This window comes from Trachinotus anak, unplaced genomic scaffold (assembly GCF_046630095.1).
Source record: "Trachinotus anak isolate AG129_WGS33_773 ecotype Australia unplaced genomic scaffold, CSIRO_AGI_Tana_v1 ptg000032l, whole genome shotgun sequence".
NCBI lineage: Eukaryota > Metazoa > Chordata > Actinopteri > Carangiformes > Carangidae > Trachinotus > Trachinotus anak.
The window spans coordinates 8309034-8320544 of record NW_027273883.1 but is presented as its reverse complement, the minus strand read 5'-3'; the positions used below and the strand labels follow the sequence as shown (position 1 = coordinate 8320544).

At 38.0% G+C, this 11511-nt stretch overlaps 1 protein-coding gene across 2 annotated transcripts in view; it reads left to right on the top strand.

Moving 5' to 3' along the window:
- The first annotated feature begins 6280 nt into the window (after positions 1-6280).
- rspo1 (R-spondin 1) overlaps positions 6281-11511 on the top strand; it is an 18256-nt gene continuing 13025 nt past the window's right edge. For both annotated transcript variants that reach the window (XM_071469961.1, XM_071469959.1), the window contains exon 1: positions 6281-6972. The gene's annotated coding sequence lies outside the window, so the exon portion shown is untranslated. The remainder of the gene's footprint in view (positions 6973-11511) is intronic.

Below are 11511 nucleotides of genomic sequence, written 5' to 3'. Positions count from 1 at the left end.
GCAAAAGAGTACACTTCTGACCATACCCATCCCCATCCATCAGTGATACTGTGTTGTGAGAGATAACAGAGATTTGACACTTTCAGATAGAGTAATGAAACACAGCTTTTTACCTTTGTTTTAAGTTACTCTTTAAATAGCAACTCTTTGATTCCATCACATGGCTGCGTCTCCTGAATTACATGAATGCATGCATGCATCAGCTTTTGCCTTACGCATCACGTCCAGAACATTCAGTGGTTGTTTTCTGTGAATCCTTGATGCTCAGGTACGCAGTGTGAATCCTACCCAGCTTGAGAAAACTCTGCCAAAAACAAATAAAAATAGAGAGGCACTTACAGAATGCAAATGCATTGGCTATTAATGAAAAAAGTCTGGATATTCTGAAAACCCTCAATAACTTAAAGTCTATAAATTTCCCAGCAACTACATTATATGAATAAGGACACTTTAAGGATACCTACAATGTCTGAGTTTCACATCTGGAGCCTTCCAACATCTGTTGCACTCAAGCTATTTGCCTCGTACATTTGCAGGCCTCTTTCACTCTCTGGCTCAGTGATGTTATGCCTCAAATCTTCATGACACGAGACTGTCTTTCACCTGGTCTGAGCTAACACTGGCTAATACCATGAAAATAAAACTTATCTTTACCGTAATTCAAATCATACGGGCTAAGATCAAATTGCAGATGAGTATTTAGAATCCTTTGTAGTGAGTAAATTCAATTTGTTTAGTTTGGGTTTTTTTCTCCTTTTTAGTTGAAATCTTAGAGCATGTAGCTCACCTGGTTCAAATTGCCTGAGAATAACAAAAAATGTTTATATGTCATCCCAGAAGACTTTCCAAAGGGGAATTTAAAATAAATGAATAAAATTCTGTTCTTAAATAAGGGGATATTGCTTCCTAGATTTCCTAGTTTTTTTTCCTGAATAATAAAAAAAAAAACATCTTTTGCATTTTGCATGCTAACAATGAACTCTTTTGTGTTTAAATGGTCACAAGAGATGTGAGATCTTTTCTTATGTGAAATTGCACCCTGTGGTTGTGACATCTCCTCACTGAAGATTGATTTAGGTATGTACAGTATGCTATCTTGTAAAGAGCAAGGGGTGATTGGCATTGCACATCCCTTCAAAAGAACCACATGCCTCGCGTGTATAAAAATAAGGTGATATTCCGGTTGTTCATTTGAGGACCAATATGGCAAACACATGTTGGCAACAGCTAACTCCCTGGCACGTTGTTTCAAATGTGATCAATCTTTATTTTCAAGTAGTGGGAAGAGTTTCAAAGAAAAAGCTTCCCATAACATTTGAGCTACACATACATCTTTTATTCAGTTGACAGGATGGCTTTTATTTAAGTGTTCTCAATCATAATGTTGATGCTGAGTAAATTGGTGTGATAAATTGCTGTGCACATGATGTTTATGACTGCTCAGATGGCTGTAAATGTATTGCAGGTCCAAAAATGGATGAGTTCCCTTCTTTAGTAAACATGCCTTTGATAAGGTTTCAGAAGTAACGCAGTCACAGTAAAGATCAAAAATACGACAAATACAACACACAATTATTTATACATATTTAAAATATGACTGAAGCGTTCAACATTTGCTCTCCAAACAAATGATGCAATCCCCCATTGAGTCAATCCACTATCATATAACCATTAACACCAATTCTGAGAATGCTAGAATTTTAAGTTTCTTTATTTCTTTACATTCTATACCTGTGAGCCATGAATTCTTGAGGGATGTTACTTCATCCTAACCCAAGATCCTTGTTTCATATGTGCCGTATGTGAGTACTGATATTGTGGTGATGGGCCAGTTGCTTTCTTCTCTTTCTCCGCTGTGTCAAATTGTGCCTATGAAAATAAATCACAAAAGCAAGTGGATGCTTTCTCCAGTTTGAATTATGGAGTAATACAAGACGATGAGAGCAACAACAGGTGAACTTTCTGCACTGGCTATTTCTGAGTCTTCAGAAAGGGCAAACATCAGAAAGCACATGCACATCCATTGATTCATTGCAGGTGCTGGTTAACAATGATGTACAAAACAAGACCAACACTGACATCTTGTTCCAAATTCTTCTTTTGTTCTGTTCAGTTTTTTGACCACAAATGGTCCTCCTCAGGTAAAGGTGAGGTGAACACACATGTGTGAATGAGCCTAGAACAGCTCACATCTGTAGCTATATCATATATTCTACAATCATAGATTTCATGAATCATGAATCAATAATTACATAACACCTACATGTATAATAGCCAAATGCGTGCATTGTACACATATTCTACAGACATGTACATTTTCAGTCGAACTTAACATCCCTGAAGATGAATGGCCAGTCTTTACAGTCTTGTTAGTGGTCTCCAGCTGTGTTCCTAGATCTGTGGTTACAACATGTAACCATCCATCTGTCAGCACCATGGCAGAAATAGTGTGTGTTTGCCCAGGGTGGATTATTGTGTCTGCCCTTCACTGGGACAGTATAGACAAGAGGACTGGTGATAAAATAAACAACAGGCAACGGTTCAGGATATCTCCCGTTGTTTACTTATTAAGTTACACTCGGCTTGCAGAGCAGTAACTATCCCTCTTATTTTGAAATTCCATAATCAAAGTTTTCTGTCTTGTTGTTTGTCAAACACAGTAAATTCTGTACCCTGTGATTATTTTAGTATTTCTGACAGTCCAATAAAGTGGCCATGTTAGCCTGGAGACACAGACATAGCTCCAAACACTTGTTTTCCTTCTGTAAAGCTGTATACTTCTGTTTTGAATCCCATTATTATGACAGGCTCTTTATAGCCCTTTAGTGATAAAAACAGATCTCAGGCTGTTTACACCCACTTCAGAGATAAAATCTATTAGTCAGTAATTACTTGAAGCTTTTACACTTTTTGGATGTAGTGCTTTTTTTGTATTGCAGAGAATACCCAGCTGTGACAAACATCTGCTCAGTCACCAACTCACTGGTAATTAAAACAGTCCACTAAGCTAAGTTAGATATTCACCATCACATCAAGCTCAGGCTGTAGTCTGATAATTTGGATGTTGTTCTATGAGATGGAGTGATAAAGCTTAAGGGTGAAAGAGGGGCTGGGTTTCCAGGCCTGTCCTTCCTCCATAACTATGATTCCATCTACAGCAAATATCATTTGCCAACAGCCACATCGGTAAAAAAAAAAAAAAAAATCCAGCCAAAATTGTGGCTACTTGGGTTTATTCTTTAAAAATAGAAAACACTACTCCCATGTGAGATTTTAATTTTATCCAGACATTTTGATGAATTGTGGCAGTTGGTGACAGTGGTTACTGGTTGTTCTGTGTAATAATGCACCACATTTGATTTAGATTTTAAGCTGCCAAAAGGATGAAATGGTGATGAAAATCTCGGCTTTGATAATGCACTGGAAAGTACATACAGTACATCCTGCATATTTTAGGGTTTGCTGCCAGTCAGGTTTTTTTTCTTGTTTTTCCTGCCAGTATGGGTGCATATTTGCTAAAATTATGCTGACATACTTTAATTCCATCATGATCAAAACCAACTTGTTCAAATAGTTTCTTCCAAATAGAAAAAAACATCTTATCTTAACCATCTAATGATAGGCCATTTAAACACTGTGTAATGGGCGTATGGTAACTGATATACAGTTTGTGTGAACTCTGGACACAATAGCCTGAGGTCATGAGGATTTCTGCACAGATGACTGGAGAGATAACTGACTTTGGAACAAAGCCTCAGCTGTGGTTTTGTCAGGAATTAGAAGAGAACTGAATGTGGTAAAGAGCTGTTGGATGGGAAGTTTGTGACATGTTGCAGAACACAAAATATGTAAAAACATTCTTCAACGTCTTCAACCATAAACTTCTGACACATCCTGCTGAATTGCTGAGTCTGAAATAATCTGTATGGAGTATGAATGAAGTGACCTTGTACTGCAATAAAACAAAAAAAAAAACATTTGGTTCAATTGGTTGAGTTATTTCTTCCTTTTTCCTAGATACAATACTCAGATTTCTAAGGCCAATAGGTTAGTAATAACTTTTATTGTATTCTCAGTTAATTTGACCCCTAAATGATCTATACCCCTAAAAACATCTTTATATAGTTGTGACTAGAGTCCATAAAAGGTTTTGACATGAAGCTACTTGTCCCTCACAGAAACAACAAAAATGGAGCTAAATTGACGTTCACTGAAAGTGAAAAGAATTAAGATGAAGGACCTTGCTGACATCCAGACTGATTCAATAAAGAACAAGTCCTCTTTTTGTGTGAATATCCTCTCGAGATTATCAGTATGTCAGAGGCAAATTAACATGTCTTATGTATGAAAAATGGCACCATTACCTTTCCCATTTTGTATTTGAGGAAGAAGGGATGAACAAGGATCTTGTCTGATCCCACTGGAGATTTGTTTCTCACATATGGAGGCAGGGAAGGGAAATTCAGACCTGTCATGTACATGCTTAAGACTGTATTTTGTGTAGTTGAAAAATTGTATGATGCATAGTTTAAATGATGACGGATTGCACTATATTATATGGTTTTAAAATCTGCTCTTTTTGATTTATAATTTTTTTTTGTGGGACAGTGGTATTATTTTCATTTTTGGATGATGGATATGAAGAACTCTGTATATCTTTTTCTGACATTCTCACTGTTCTGCACAGTCACAATGTTGGAGTCATAAACCTATCATTAGTCATCATTAATCCCCAGGTCTCTCTTCAAACTGGCTGCACTGCAGTCTATCCTGGAGGCATTACATTGCCCATAACTACCCTTGGCTTCTAGGCTATGACAGAAATTATGACCTTAATAAAGTCGACTTTGCAATATTTGCATGCATAAGCATCTGACACAAAAAGACTGTCTGGCTCTGTTTAAGAGCTCCCCTGGGCTGGCTCTTGGCAGGCAGTGGATGTCCTCATGACTTAACGGCGTGTCAAAGTGACTCAAAAATGCTTTAAGAATAAGTGCAGCGGGCCAGTTCAGAAGAGCTACTTGTCATTTACCATCTTAATGTAAAATAACAGCAGAACACATTATGTAGCGTGAGATTGCTTCTGTTGCTCCAAGTGGAGTTTTTGCATTCGTTATTTTTAACATTCCCCAACACCGCTGTGAGTTGCAGCAACTGCAGGCAAATATCTAGGTCAGAATGTACCAGTTAGCTGGTAGAATAATGTAGCCAGGTATATCGGGTTTTTTTATGCTGCAAATAATGAGCAAATAAAATAAACATCAAACTCAAACTGACTCAAACTGCCTGCATGCTCCACGAAGTCAGTTTAAGATACAGTATCATCTCTGTTTTTCTTTCATGGCAGACATCAAACTGCATCACGGGCCGTCATAAAGATGAAGTGATGATGTGTTGTTTTCAGGCTTCTGGCTCTGTTTATTTCTTGGCGACTAGACCAAAAAACAAACAGGCTGCACTGTAACTTAATTCTCATGATAAATCCTTCAGCAGGACGAGTGTAGCTGAATGGGGCCGGTGTTTATCCAGTAGTCCTCATCGTAACACTGTTGATAAATGTCACTCTCAAAACAAGGAATGCTGGTCTGTATGATCTCCAAGAATTGTTGTTTATGGCCCCCTGTTGGATAACAAGGAAATGGAGGCTGCTCTGATATTTAATACTTACTGTATGTGAAGACATATATTAATTATGTGTTAACATGAACATTTTATTTTTTCTTGTCATTTTTCCCCCAATGATTTCAGTGTCATTTTTCTTGATAAATTAACATAATACCATTATATAGATGCCAAGCTTCTTTACATGTGTCAATCAAAGTTATGGTGACAGAAACCTACAGTTATATAAAAGTTAAAGTGTAAATACAACATTTCCAAATATAAGTATTATTACTTAATAATAATATAACAATTCAAAATCACTGTTACAAGTTTATACATATCACATCATCTTCTGTCTGTTTTCATCTCTGCTTCATAACATTATTTGTGTTTATACTATATTGACATTTCTATGCTATGCTCTTTCTGTGAATAACTACAGTTTTAAACTCCCTAGGATTTGCCTTATTAAATAAAGGTTATTTAATCGAAATAAATGCAACTCTGGTGGTGTCAGATGCTTTTAAGTTATTGTATTAAAAAGAGTATGAAACTTCTGCCTGCCTACGCAGAGTCACTGACAGGTGCTGCAGGTCAGTTAGGGAAAGCTGTCTGTCTTAAAGTCTGCCATGAAATAATAACATTTTAAGGTGTCTTTTTGGAGGGGCTTTATTTTATGTGCTGTTCGTTATACATTAAAGTTCCCTCTGCAGGATGAAGGCCCACTGGACGAAGAGCAATATTTATTAAATCCCATCAAATGAGGGATTAAACGTGAATTTGCAAACGATATTAGTTGTTTAACAGCAATACTTACACAAGTCCAGCGCAGGTTTTTCATCTCTCAGTGAGAATTTGAGGGGTGGGGCCTGTAATGCCCGCTGGCAGTTCTGGGGTTTGGATGCAAATATCACGGCTTTGTGACTCTACTTGCCGGAGTTGGATGCAGTTCGACGCTCCAAAGTGGATTTAAAAAGCGCAACTCGCAGGAGCTTCAGTGCAAACACGCTTCTTCACTTAAGAAGACGAGAAAAAGTCAGACTGACTCATGTCATCGGGATATATAAATATACTTCTTAGGCATGTAATCTTTTAGTGGACTTTTTTTTTCTTTTTTTTTTTTTTGGCATATTTCTGTCTTGTGCATCCTCTTCACAGTCTGGTAGGGAGTTGCCTCGAAGTGGTGACAGATGTGAAAGAGATGAAATCATATGTCTTTTTAAATGATGGCAGAGAAAAGTTGCATGGGGGTATCCTGTAGGAGGAGTTTTTTTGTGACCAAACAAGTAACGGATTTTCCCTTATAAAAAAGGAAATTGAGCCCCGACTGCTCAATGAACAGCATTTCTCGGGGACACCGAAGTACAGGTGGGTGGATTGTTTCTTTTCTTACATTCTATGATCTTGGATAAACTGATGCAATATTCTTATGAATAAATATCCTACTGAGGTTAAACTTTATTGTAAGGATCTGTAAATTCAATCATGTCAAATTAACTTTATTTTGCCTTAAATAAATCAGAATAAACTTAATTTTAATATAGTAATATGTCTTATTATTATTATCATTATTATTATCATTATTATCATTATCATTATATTTGTGTGTCTCTGACAATTTTAATTTATTTTATTTGCAATTAATTTAAACTTTAAAGCTTTAATTTGAATTTTAAACTCCAATGCGCCATTTTTTTAAGGCATCATGAGTGCAACTTTGTCCTGAAATACATCTTCAAAACTTCAACAAAATGTGTGTAACAACACTGAGAATTCATTTTGGCACATCTTATTTTGACAGCTCTTTATACAGGCTGAACTGAACTGAGACTGGGGGAGAGTTTACACACTGTTTTCTCACTCACTAGGATTACATTCTACAACAGCTATCTATAAACACACACACATTACACCCGCTCCTTGTCATGGAGCTGCATAAATGGCAGCCTCTGCAGCTTCAAAGTGAAGGGCGTGCAGGGAGGGATTTAGAAAAACAACAGAGCAGTGATGTGACAGCAGAGATGCTGGACTGCGGACAGGTGGGGATCTGCACTTGATTTTCCTTTTCCCTGAAGAGCAGCGCAGTGCAAACAGCTGTTATCCACTATGGTGTGCGAGCCTCGAGGCAAAGCTGATCTGTGCTCAGCCGAGCTGTACAGGATCAACCCTCAGACTGCTGGAGCTGTGCAGGCTTCAGTGCTACATGACAACTTAAAAAGGGAGATTCTGGTGGTGGTTTGACTGGAGGATGCGGTCAGTGCTGCTGCTTCTATGCTCTGTGTGTTGAGTATGTTTCAACTGCTGCACATCTGACCTCACTCCCTTGACTCTTTAAGAGCAGAGGAAGTGATTACTAAAATGACTGAGGCTTCTGGGGGTGCTGGTGGTGAAGCCAGGTGTTTCTCCACACTCAGGGGAGCTAGCAGAGGTGGACGGGTTACTTATCATCTGCAGATTTAGATTAATAGGTGCCGAGAGCATGGGTGCGTGCATAAGGATGATGATGACTCTGGCTGTATTTTTCTTATGATAGCCTCAGTCAGCACCCCATTTCCCTGTTTCCTTTTTTTTCTGTTACATCATCTCTTAACGTTCTTTGTCTCTGTTCTTTCTGTTTTTCATTGTGGTCTAGATTGGCCAGCACCAAAAGAGCTTATGGCTTGGATGTACAAATCAGGGGTTTTACCAATATCAAAGTAAATTGAACATGAATGCACACTATGACTGGGTGAAATCACCCACAAATTCCCATTGCTTTGTTCTTTGCACACACCAGCGGCCAAATTTCGGGAGCAAGATGTGCTCATTTAAAAGGGCGGAATTTACTGCTAATTCTACTTTTGGTGTTCACTTAAAATAATTTCATTTTTAAAAGCAAGGGTTTTGAGGTTAGTGTGGGGCCACGGAAGAGGAAAATACTGGCTCCAGTATTTTATTATGAAGAATGTATTTTGTATTTTATTCCCATGTGAGGAAAAAGACTCTCTTATGAAGTCACAACATTAGTTAAAAACAAACAACAACAAAAAAAAAATCCTTTCTGTGCCATCAGTGCCTCAGACTTGTTAGACCTAACAAATGTCACTATTACCTTCCTCCCATAACCTTCTCAGTAAGCTTGTGTGTGACTGAGGCGTCTCGGCAAAAGATATACACGTCGGTCTCACAGGCAGAAAGTTCATCGACAGGTTGTTTGTAACTCTGAGCTCAGAGTTCTGGCACCTTCTAGAGTTCAATAAATTCCCACTGTGGGAGCTCCCTTTCAGTGCTTGAATAATTGATAGATCAAACTTAAGACTTACAAAGGAGGCAATTTAATCTCCTGACTATTTGATGAGCAGGGCTTAGTTTCATTGGGCTCAGGTGAATGTGGCTGATGGTGAGGAAAGGCACAGTTAAATGGATGAGGGAGCAGAGACAGAGAATTTTCAAAACACACAGGTGCCTGATGAGATGAGTGTTTGTTAAGTGGCATGTTTTTGTTTTTTTGGGGGGGGGGGGTTGTTTTAAAAAAAAAAAAAGCCTTGCGATATAGACGAACTACGATTTTCTCAGTAAGTGAACTGCCCAATCCTGACTCTTATCTCCACGGTGTGTGAGAGCAGATATGGATGGGCTGAGGTGGGCTTTTTGGCAGGTTGCATAGTCGTGGGAGTGCTGGGTTATGAAAGAATCTCTGGCACACGTCTTGAGTTACTCAGAGCTGGAAAGATTGTGTTCTGACAGATCCAGAGACTTAACATGTCCCATTCTCCACTCATCACTCTCTCAAGTAACAAACAGGTGCTGCTGAATACTGGCTGCGCCACTCTTTTGGCTCTTTCCCGTAAATACGACTTGAGCTGAGAGGTGTCCGTGACATTGAGAGCCATTAGGGGTTAAGAAGTAAATAAACATCCTGGCGGGGAAGTGAATCTGAAGTGTTTCCCAATTAGGAGAGGTTACAAAGACCCCTCTCCTCTTTTAAGATCTCGGTGTAAGGCAATGTTAGAGAATTGCAGTTATTGGAAAATAAGCTTCCTTTTTCTAAACGTGAGACTTCAGGGTGGACAAATCCTACGTTTGTGTGAATGTATGTGCATTTGTCATTTTCCCGACTCATTTCATGCCAGACTACAACAGATACCCCCATTTTCCAATGCCTCTACTAACCTTCATTTAGCTCATTTTAAATATCTCGTTTCAGAGGAAATGGACATTTATGTACATAAGGACCTTCATTAGCTCAATTTCCATCCTCAAATAGGGTCTAACGGTTGCTTCTCTCTAGAGAAGCTGTCAAGTTATCATTGTGCCAGGAAATTTTTTTTATATCCATTTGGAGAAGTAAAGGGGAAAAAAAGAAAAATTGATGTAATTTGTATTATTTCAAAGATTGTATTTCATTGCTGGCGCCAAGCATTCTGTAACTTTAATCTTGTTTTGTCCCTTTTGATTTATACTTTAACAAAGAATGTAATGTTGCCTGCTGGAATGTTTAGACGCACCAAATGGCATTGTCCTTCGTGTGATTCAGAGCCACAACCAACTCAACAGCCAAATATGGTCCTATTTTTCTTTATTGAGCTGCGAGGGAGGACCTCCCATTGCTCTGATCCTAACATGTTCTGTGTATCCTCTTCACACAAGAGCTGTAAATACAGGCAGCGTATGACACTATCTAAAAAAGATCTCAGCACCAAATATGACAAAGGCCCTCAGTCCGAGTGCATGTTGCATTTCCCAGAGAGAGTTGACAACAATGTATTTTCAAAGGATTGACAATTCATCAGCCAAGTCTAAATACAGCTTGAAACGCCATGACCCAGAAGTGTTTGTGGTTTTTAGTTTCCTTGTTGCATGACTGATTATTTGAATGAACCAGTCTTGAGTTAAGTTCTTCAGATTCGTATCTTATTATTGTACTTGAAAGACTGCAGTTTAGACCAAGTAATATAGCCTCGTTATAATGGATTAGAATTTAATGCGGTTAGTTCAAGTATGTAAATGTATTGATAGCATATTTTCTATTACTACCTGAAAAACTTATTAATGGACAAATTCTACCTTTGGGGAAAAACAGTTATTTGCTTTCTTGCTGAGAGATGGTGATGAGATGAGCAGATCAATACCACTCTGGTATCTGTGTAGTCAAGCAGCAGCCAGCAGCCAGTTAGCTTAGCTTTGAATAAAGACTGAAAAAAGGGGGAAACACCCTGGTGCTCTCTAAAAGTAACAAAACTCTCCTACCAACACTTGTAAAGGGAAATTCATGCAAAAACCAAAAGGTAAAAACTACTAGTTGCAATTTTATTAAGGGTTATACACGGGACTATTTCCTGGTTGGGTGTGATGACTTCTGCAACTTGTCATTTTAATACCTCAGTTTTTTTTAACAAACAAGATATTATAATTACATGTTAATTGAGCTTTTGAGTGCTGGCAGATTGTTTTACCTCTGGACAGAGCCAGGCTAGCCGTTTACCCCTTTTTTTCCCCACTCTTTCTGCTAAGCTAAGCTAACAGGCTATTTATCATAGGCGTGATGGGCAAAGCAGGCTGCCCAAAAACTCCTTCTCATAAAACTTATTTTTTGTCTTCATGCAGTAATTTGAATAATTTGTTAGAAATCTGTTCTAATAGAAAGTAGAACGACAATTGTGATAGGTTCACCATCCTTATGCCATGGCCCCAGACTGGTAAATGTCAAAATGTAGACATACATTTTTTTATTTTATATTTATTTTTAAAGTAGTGTTTTATCAAACTGCTGTAATTTTTTTCTGTGTAAATTCATTAAAACAGAAAACATTGGACGAGGAAACTGTAATATTATACTGACAGTATTGTATCTAATAATACTGTAATAAGGCAACCACCAATTATTTTCATTATTAATAGTTCTGACAATTATTTTCTTTACTAATC